Source organism: Sinocyclocheilus grahami, unplaced genomic scaffold (genome assembly GCF_001515645.1).
Source record: "Sinocyclocheilus grahami isolate Dianchi unplaced genomic scaffold, SAMN03320097.WGS_v1.1 scaffold348.1, whole genome shotgun sequence".
NCBI classification, from domain to species: Eukaryota; Metazoa; Chordata; class Actinopteri; order Cypriniformes; family Cyprinidae; genus Sinocyclocheilus; species Sinocyclocheilus grahami.
The window spans coordinates 793,064-801,552 of NW_015505527.1; the positions used below are offsets into that span (position 1 = coordinate 793,064).

Here is an 8,489-nt window from a genome sequence, read left to right on the forward strand (position 1 = left end):
TATATATATATATATATATATATATATATATATATATATATATATATATATACATACATAAACACAAACACACACATACAAAACACAAAAATGCACATACAGTAGGGTCTAACTGTCAAAATAATCATAATTAACAGATGTAGGATTTTTAAAAAACTTTAACTTTAATAAAAAAAAATTATAGAATTTTTATTTGTAGTATTTGGAACTGTGTAACACTTTTTTCTGGATTCTTCGATGAATAGAAAGTTTAAAAGAACAACGCTTATTTGAAATAGTAATATATAATATGTCAAAAGAACAACGCTTATTTGAAATAGTAATATATTATGACTTTACAATCACTTTTGATCAATTTAATGCATCCTTGGTGAATAAAAGTATACATTTTTAATTAATTAAAAAATACATATAAGAAAATGAAAAAAAGATCTAGGTAGAGAAATATCTCTCACAGTGGTGGCGGTCATCTCCTTGCGTCGATCAGGTATCTCAGCCTTATTGGGGTTGTTGGCTGTGCTGACCATTGGACTAGATGGTGGTAGGGTCCGACTGCCCATTACGCTACAGCTGGCCTTCCTTGGCGGCATGCGGCTCTCACGCAGTTCACGGTCTCCGCCACTGGTCGGGCTACGCTTAGGGTGCATCACAGGCATGCTGGGACCACCTGCAGAAGAAACTAATAATTATTATAATCATTCACAATTGAAAGCAAGTTTAAGCTAAAGCGTCTCGTACAGAAGTCGCTGTGCCGTCGCTGGCGGTGGTAGGTCGAGGCGCTGCGCTGAGTCTTGCTGTGTGAGGATGAGGAAGATGACGAAGAAGAGGAGTGTTTGTTGGTTCCATTGGTAATTGGGCTTGGACGCACCCGCGGCAAAGTCATACTGCCACTAACTCGTGACTCAGCACCATCCTATGACCAGATGCCAGTAGAGAATATGAGTACAAAGTAAACTCTAAGAGTCTAGGTACAAGTAGTATTTTCAAGTAGAAAATTGGTAGTAAAACAGTGTGTGTGTGTGTGTGTGTGATGTATTACCTCAGTCTTCAGGCCCAACAATAGATATGTAGCCGTGACTTCATTGTATTTCTGATTGAGTAAAGAGTCTTTAATCTCTTCTGGAGTAAAACCCATTCCGACCATAATCTCTGGAAAGACAAAGAAATTAGAGAACATGAGGAAGATTTACCAACACAACCAATCTTTTCATTCTAAGGATAATTTGGACATGACAGTAAAATAAAAATAGTAGCAAAATACATAGTAAAACACAACCAGTTTCCTACCAGTCTACATGCTCACCAATTCGATTGGCATCACTGTAGTCCTCCACTGGCTCAATGTGGGGCTTTAGCTCATCGGCCTCATACCCTGCATTCATCCACTTATCCTTCATCACTTGCTGTGGAGGAAATACCAGCATCCTGATTACACAGAAACTTCCAAGCTCAGTCATTTAACTGCAGTGGCTTCATAACTCAATTAACACACAAGTAATAGCTTTAGCAATTTTCAACAAATGCATGCTATATGCATTCTACAGCACAGAAGCTTTACAGAGCTATAACTCAGCACAGTGGCATAATATAATGTATCTGGTACATGATTTGGTATGGCAGAGTGTATCTATGTATCTGCAAGTATGCACCTCTAGAGTGCAACGTTTGCTGGGATTGAGCACAAGAAACCTGCGCAGAATCCCCTCACAGTCTGTGGACATGTAGAAGGGCACACGGTACTTCCCCCTCAACACTCGCTCACGCAGCTCCTGGAAAACACACATGCACAAGCAAACTGTGTGACAAACAGATATCAATGTGGTCTTTAGACAGTAAGTTACTACAGAATTAAGAAATTAGAGTTTAAAGAACTTTTTAGGTCCAAAGTTAAGACACATTCAATGTAATGAAAAAAAAAACTGGTGCACTATTCTAAATTTATTTCCCTCAATGTACACTACTGTTTAAAAGTTTTGGGTCAGTAAGATTTTATTTGTTAAAACATTTAAAAATTACTTTCAATATTTAGCAGAGGTGCATCAAACCGCAAGACTTTTACATTGTTACAAAATATAAAATGCTGTTTGTTTGAACATTTTTATTCATAAAAGAATCCTGAAAACAGCTGTTTTCAACATTAATAATAATAAGAAATGTTTCTTTGGCACCAAATCAGCATATTAGAACCATTTCTGAAGGATCATGTAACACTGAAGACTGGAGAAATGGTTGCTGAAATTCAGGAATAAATTTCATTTAAAAAAAAAAATTTCAATAAAAAATACACTATTGGAAGAAAACTGAACTGAACTGAACTGAACTGAGCTGGATGATGACATCACTGTGTTCTACAGAGCTGCTTTATTGATTAATTGAACTCATTCCATAATTGATTAACTTCACACAGCCATTAAACTAAATAAACAATGAATTGATTTTAACTGAAAAATTGACTGTTTACTATTGGCCTCTCTTTAAAGCTGTTTTACAGCAGACCTGAATTTTGTTTGCATCATTGAAACATTATTTCATGGTAAAGCTGCTTTGACACAATCTGTATTGCATAAAGAACTATATATAAGAAATTTACTTTACTTGTATTTTGTAGTAAATACCAAAGTAACTGGTATCAGTTTATCAACTCAATATCACAATCAGAGAATATTGCAATAAGACACTGTATTGATTCTTTCCCAGACTCCAGTAACTAGGGTGTAAAGAGACTGGAATGGATCATAGTGGGTGTAGAAACAGAGTAACTGTACCTTGAGGTTCTGTCCATCAAAAGGAAGTGACCCGCTGACCAGCGTGTACAGGATGACCCCCAGGCTCCAGATGTCCACCTCTGGCCCGTCATACTTTTTTCCTTGAAACAACTCTGGAGCTGCGTAAGGTGGGGAACCGCAGAAGGTGTCCAACTTATTCCCCAATGTAAATTCGTTACTAAAACCAAAGTCTGCTATCTTTATGTTAGCATCTGCATCCAATAGCAAATTCTCTGCCTATAAAGACAGAAATAGCAAAGGAGAGAGAAATTATTAGGCTGTACAGAACTGTGTGAAGGAGAGGAAAAACAATGAGAAAAAACAAGACAGAAAGAGATACAAACACACACTACAAACACTTAATACTCCTTTATACTTTTATAGTAGTGATTGTATAGTGCAATATATATATACTGTATATATATAAACATACATACATATACAGTATATATGCTGTATATATTGCACTATACAATCAATAAACTATAAAATTAACTAGGGATGCACCGATATTTTCACCCTTAAGCATACATGACTTTCTGGCGAAAGTGAAACTAACAGCCAGTGTGAAATATGCTAGGCTGTACTGTACTTGTCCCTCTCATTCTGCACCAGTACAAATACGTGTGCGCGTTGCGTGTTTTGCTTGCTTCATGAGTGTTTCTGCATTATATGAGTGGCTTTGGAAAATAAATCGCTGCACGTTTCAGATGAAAAAAACGCGACTTCTATTTATGAAAATATCACAGTTAGGAGATTTATAGCGAGTGGTTCCCTGCATTTTTACAGCAAATCGCATGATTACAGTACTAAGCCGCTGCAATGGAGCAGCTCTAATGCTATTAAATTAAAGATGATGTAGGCTACCATAGAGAGAGAAAAAAATTAACAGTGCAAGTAACTAAAACTTGTAAAATACATTTTTAATGGACATAATTAAGTGTGAAAATAACAGAAGGATATACAGTCAAACCAAAAATTATTCAGAGACCAGATATAATTTTTTATATTTTTTTTTGGGTGTAGGACACTATACAGGTGCATCTCAATAAATTAGAATGTCGTGGAAAAGTTCATTTATTTCAGTAATTCAACTGAAATTATGAAACTCGTGTATTAAATAAATTCAGTGCACACAGACTGAAGTAGTTTAAGTCTTTGGTTCTTTTAATTGTGATGATTTCGGCTCACATTTAACAAAAATCCACCAATTCTCTATCTCAACAAATTAGAATACTTCATAAGACCAATAAAAAAAAACATTTTTAGTGAATTGTTGGCCTTCTGGAAAGTATGTTCATTTACTGTACATGTACACAATACTTGGTAGGGGCTCCTTTTGCTTTAATTACTGCCTCAATTCGGCGTGGCATGGAGGTGATCAGTTTGTGGCACTGCTGAGGTGGTATGGAAGCCCAGGTTTCTTTGACAGTGGCCTTCAGCTCATCTGCATTTTTTGGTACCAAACTGAGAGACCATTTTGAAGGCTCAGGAAACCTTTGCAGGTGTTTTGAGTTGATTAGCTGATTGGCATGTCACCATATTCTAATTTGTTGAGATAGTGAATTGGTGGGTTTTTGTTAAATGTGAGCCAAAATCATCACAATTAAAAGAACTAAAACTACTTCAGTCTGTGTGCACTGAATTTATTTAATACACAAGTTTCACAATTTGAGTTGAATTACTGAAATAAATGAACTTTTCCACAACATTCTAATTTATTGAGATGCACTTGTAGTTCATTTATGTAAAATGAGGATAGCAAAATAAACTAAACTGTGATATATTATACCCAAACATTCTTCATACAGTGGACTACCAGTAAAATTTATACAAATTTGGGACCAAAAATTATTCAGACCGACTCTGGGAAAAAAATTTAATTCATTATTTTTAGTCCAGTGCCTGTATATAAGATTAGTATTGACCAAGTTCAGAGGCTGTCATATGTGGATCAACTTACTGTTTCAATATGAAAAATAACTTTTATATCGAGTCAATGGATTTATTACATTTTGAAGAAAAAAAATTGTCATGATTTATTGCATTTTGGGGAAGAAATAATAACATTTTATAATTTATCAAAATCTGGATTTGAATTTTTAATGTTATTATAACCTAAAGATACTATGTGAAAGTTTGAAACAGAAAATAGGGGTTTTCATCTTGTCACTTTCTTGGTAAAGAAAACACATTTTTACTCAAATTAATCTAAATGGATTAATAGCGTTCTGGAACCAAACACTTCATATATATAGTGTGATAGTGTGTGTGTGTGTGTTCATATATTTAGCAGTTTTGTATATTTAAAACAAGATTAATATAGTTGAGTATCAAAACTGCATAAGATAAGAAGGTTTAATGGGGTTTGAAAAATCTGTATAATTCAAGATAGTTTTGCCTCTCATGTGGATTTATATTGTGTTTATTTTTTGCAGATTCTAGCTCATACCTTCAGATCTCTGTGAACTATATTCTTCTGATGACAGTAATGAACGGCTGACACAATCTGAAACAAAACAAAAAATAACACAACCTAGTTAAAACACATGAACGCTGAAACTGTAAGAGGCTTAATGTGATGCAATACCATGATCTTTAATCCTGCACTCTGTGCTGTAGCAATAATGTAAATGTCTCACCTGTCTGAATTTGGCTCTAGCCTCTATTTCTTTCATTCTCCCATGAGACACCAGGTAATCAAACACCTCACCTGGAAAACCAAATCGCACATGAATAATATCCCAAATATCACAGATGTACCTAGATATATTATGTTGAGCATCAAGTCTTTTTGCATTACGTTGCAACTCTGGAGAGACACACATTACACTAATATACACCGTATAGTGAACAAACACATCCCTTCCAAGGCCACACCAGTATTAAACAAAGCCATATTACATACTCCAGTATGTACAGTACATCAGAGCTCACCTCCACTTGCATATTCCATCACAAGATAAAGCGTCTTCTCTGTTTCAATAACCTCAAAGAGTTGGACTGTAATATAGAAGTAGCTGGCATTTAATACTTTTGGCAAGCTTACATTTAAACAGAATTAGATACTTATTTTGTAAAGTAATTATTATAAAAGCAAGCATGCATTTATTGCATTTTAGTGCATCTTACCAATGTTGGGGTGATGGAGAGTCTTCATGATCCGCACCTCTCTAAACAGCTACAAAAGAAGAGAGAAAGAAAGAAAAAGAGGGTAATGCTCTCTCCATCTGTAAAAAGTACCCAATATACAATCCCTGTTGCTGTGGAAACCCCATGATTTAGTCTTGCACCTGCATCTGTCCCATAATACATCTCACAGGCATGTGTTCAGAAGAAATGCCTTTAATACACCCCCATTTCTTTAATTCACATTATCAGATGATACATATATACAATTACACATGAAGGGACACCCACAATGTAACATAACGATTACATCAACTCAATATGTCTTCTTGTCAATACAGATGTCTCATCAAACGTTTGCCGGGAGCTCGTTCAGCAAATCCTGTCAATCATAACAAGAATATATGAGCAGCTGTTTTCCTCACCCATGTGGGTTACCGAGGCCTGTCGATTCATAAGTCAATCACATTACATTTCTCTTTTTTTAATCACATTTCCTCAACCTCTCATAATGACTAAGCCCAATATTTTGCTCACTGAAAAACTGCTAATTGTCAGTTTAAAGTCAGCATGAAATGGAAATCTTCCCTATAAATGTTTAAATCATGTAATTGACCTTACTGTAAATGATTCATCCATGCATATGTTTTTTTTAACCTTGTCATTTATAATCAAAATATCATAACTTGATCTAAGGGTGATACGAGAGACTTCTCTCTGGTGACGTATGTTGAACTTCTTAAACACCACTAATTTCTTACAACTGCGAGCTCGCAATCAGATCTGAAAAGATTTTGAAAAACAGACATATAGGACAAAGTCCCTGTCTTAATTGTTTTCTTTTTGGTATTCTTTATGACTTTAAGTAGAGTCAACATGTTTAAAATTGTGTGTGTTGTTGACATAAGAGCTCAGAAATGTTTGAATAAACTGCTACAACATGCAAATCAGAAGACCAGAAGAAAATCCCTCAGAACCATCAGAAAAGAGATATTGCTGACACAGCCACAGAAAATAATGCTATGAGCCATGTCACAAGTAGACATACTTAATTTTTTTAATTTATTTTATATCATCTATATAGTAAAGCATAGGAGTTATCATCTAGCAAACATGACATGGAACAAAACTCTTTTCTCTATGTGCAACACACAAAAAAAGAGAGATAAAACAAACACTTACTCTGACAACTGACAAATGAACCACAGAACAGTGATTCCGGCATTACTATGACAGCTCATATCAGCCACATGAGTGATCAAGAAACCATACGTGACTTATGTTCAATAAGGGTGGTTTATGGTTTGTGTACAGTCAACTGTGTGTGTTACAGAGCCAGGACTGAATCACAGTGGGGCATTCTGGGCATGTGGAGAACCGCAGCTGTCGACCTCTCCTCTCCAACACACACACTAAGCACACAAACAAAGGTCCCACTTTATATTAGGTGGCCTTAACTACTATGGACTTACATTTAAATTAATAATTTAATACAATGCAATTATTACGTAAATACATGTTTTTGCATTGTACATATATTTTTTTAAATACCTGCATGTAAATACATCTGTAACTAATTTCTGTAATTACATTTATAATTACACTGTTGACCCATCCCTTACACCTAAACCCCCTCTTAAACCTACCCATACCTCCAAACCTGTGCCTAACCTTAACCATATCCCACCTCAATAGCTGCAGAAGTGTTTTGCAATACAATATGAACACAATAAGTACATTGTACTTATTTTTTGATGTAAGTACATAGTAGTTAAGGCCACCTAATATAAAGTGGGACACAAACAAATGATGCATTTTAAAACAAAACTGCCTATGGCCTGATTTAAAAACGAGTTAACTAAACATTGCATTTAAATACAGTAGATATTTAGGGGGGGGAAATCAATTACTCGCACAGTAATGCCCCCTATAAAAAGACATTGTATATTTCACTGATATCAAATGGTTATGTTACTACATTTAAAATTTTGCACACAAAAGGGCCACTGTTGAGTGGCGACAAAGTTGTGAGTGCTAAGATTTAATGTAAGATTCATCCAGATGAGTGAACTGATTTCACAAGTGTGTTCAGAAGCCTATCAAGCATAGCTTTTTCAATAATCAATAAATATCTTGACATATGTTCAAACTCCGAGCCGTGTTTGAGTGGTGGGCTTCAGTGGGAGGAATGAAAGCCGGTGATAATCTATTATGAGACAGATGAGTCACTGGTGTACAGGAGAGAGCGCAAACTCAACAGCGACACTAAACACTAATATCACACACATATATGTGTGTGTGTGTGTGTGTGTGCGTCTGGACACTGGGTGATGTTTATGTAAAATGTCAATGTTTTTCTTTTTCTTTTTTATGCTATGTTAAAATTACATAATTGCATAGCATTGTGACAGTTGTCTTAATAAAAAAAAATAAAAAAAAAGTCTTGAAAACTGGTCTTACCTTTTGTAGGCTGGTTTGGTTCAACTGAGTTTTGTCGATAATCTTTATTGCAACCTAAATTTACAATGCACAATTAGTGATTGAAGCTCCAAACATAAATGTTCTCTTATGCCCCCCCCCCCCCCCCCCACCACA

The 8,489-nt window shown here is 35.3% G+C and overlaps 1 pseudogene; it reads right to left on the bottom strand.

Moving 5' to 3' along the window:
- Positions 1 to 8,489, bottom strand: part of LOC107548481 (MAP/microtubule affinity-regulating kinase 4-like) — a 24,226-nt pseudogene that overhangs the window by 7,589 nt on the left and 8,148 nt on the right.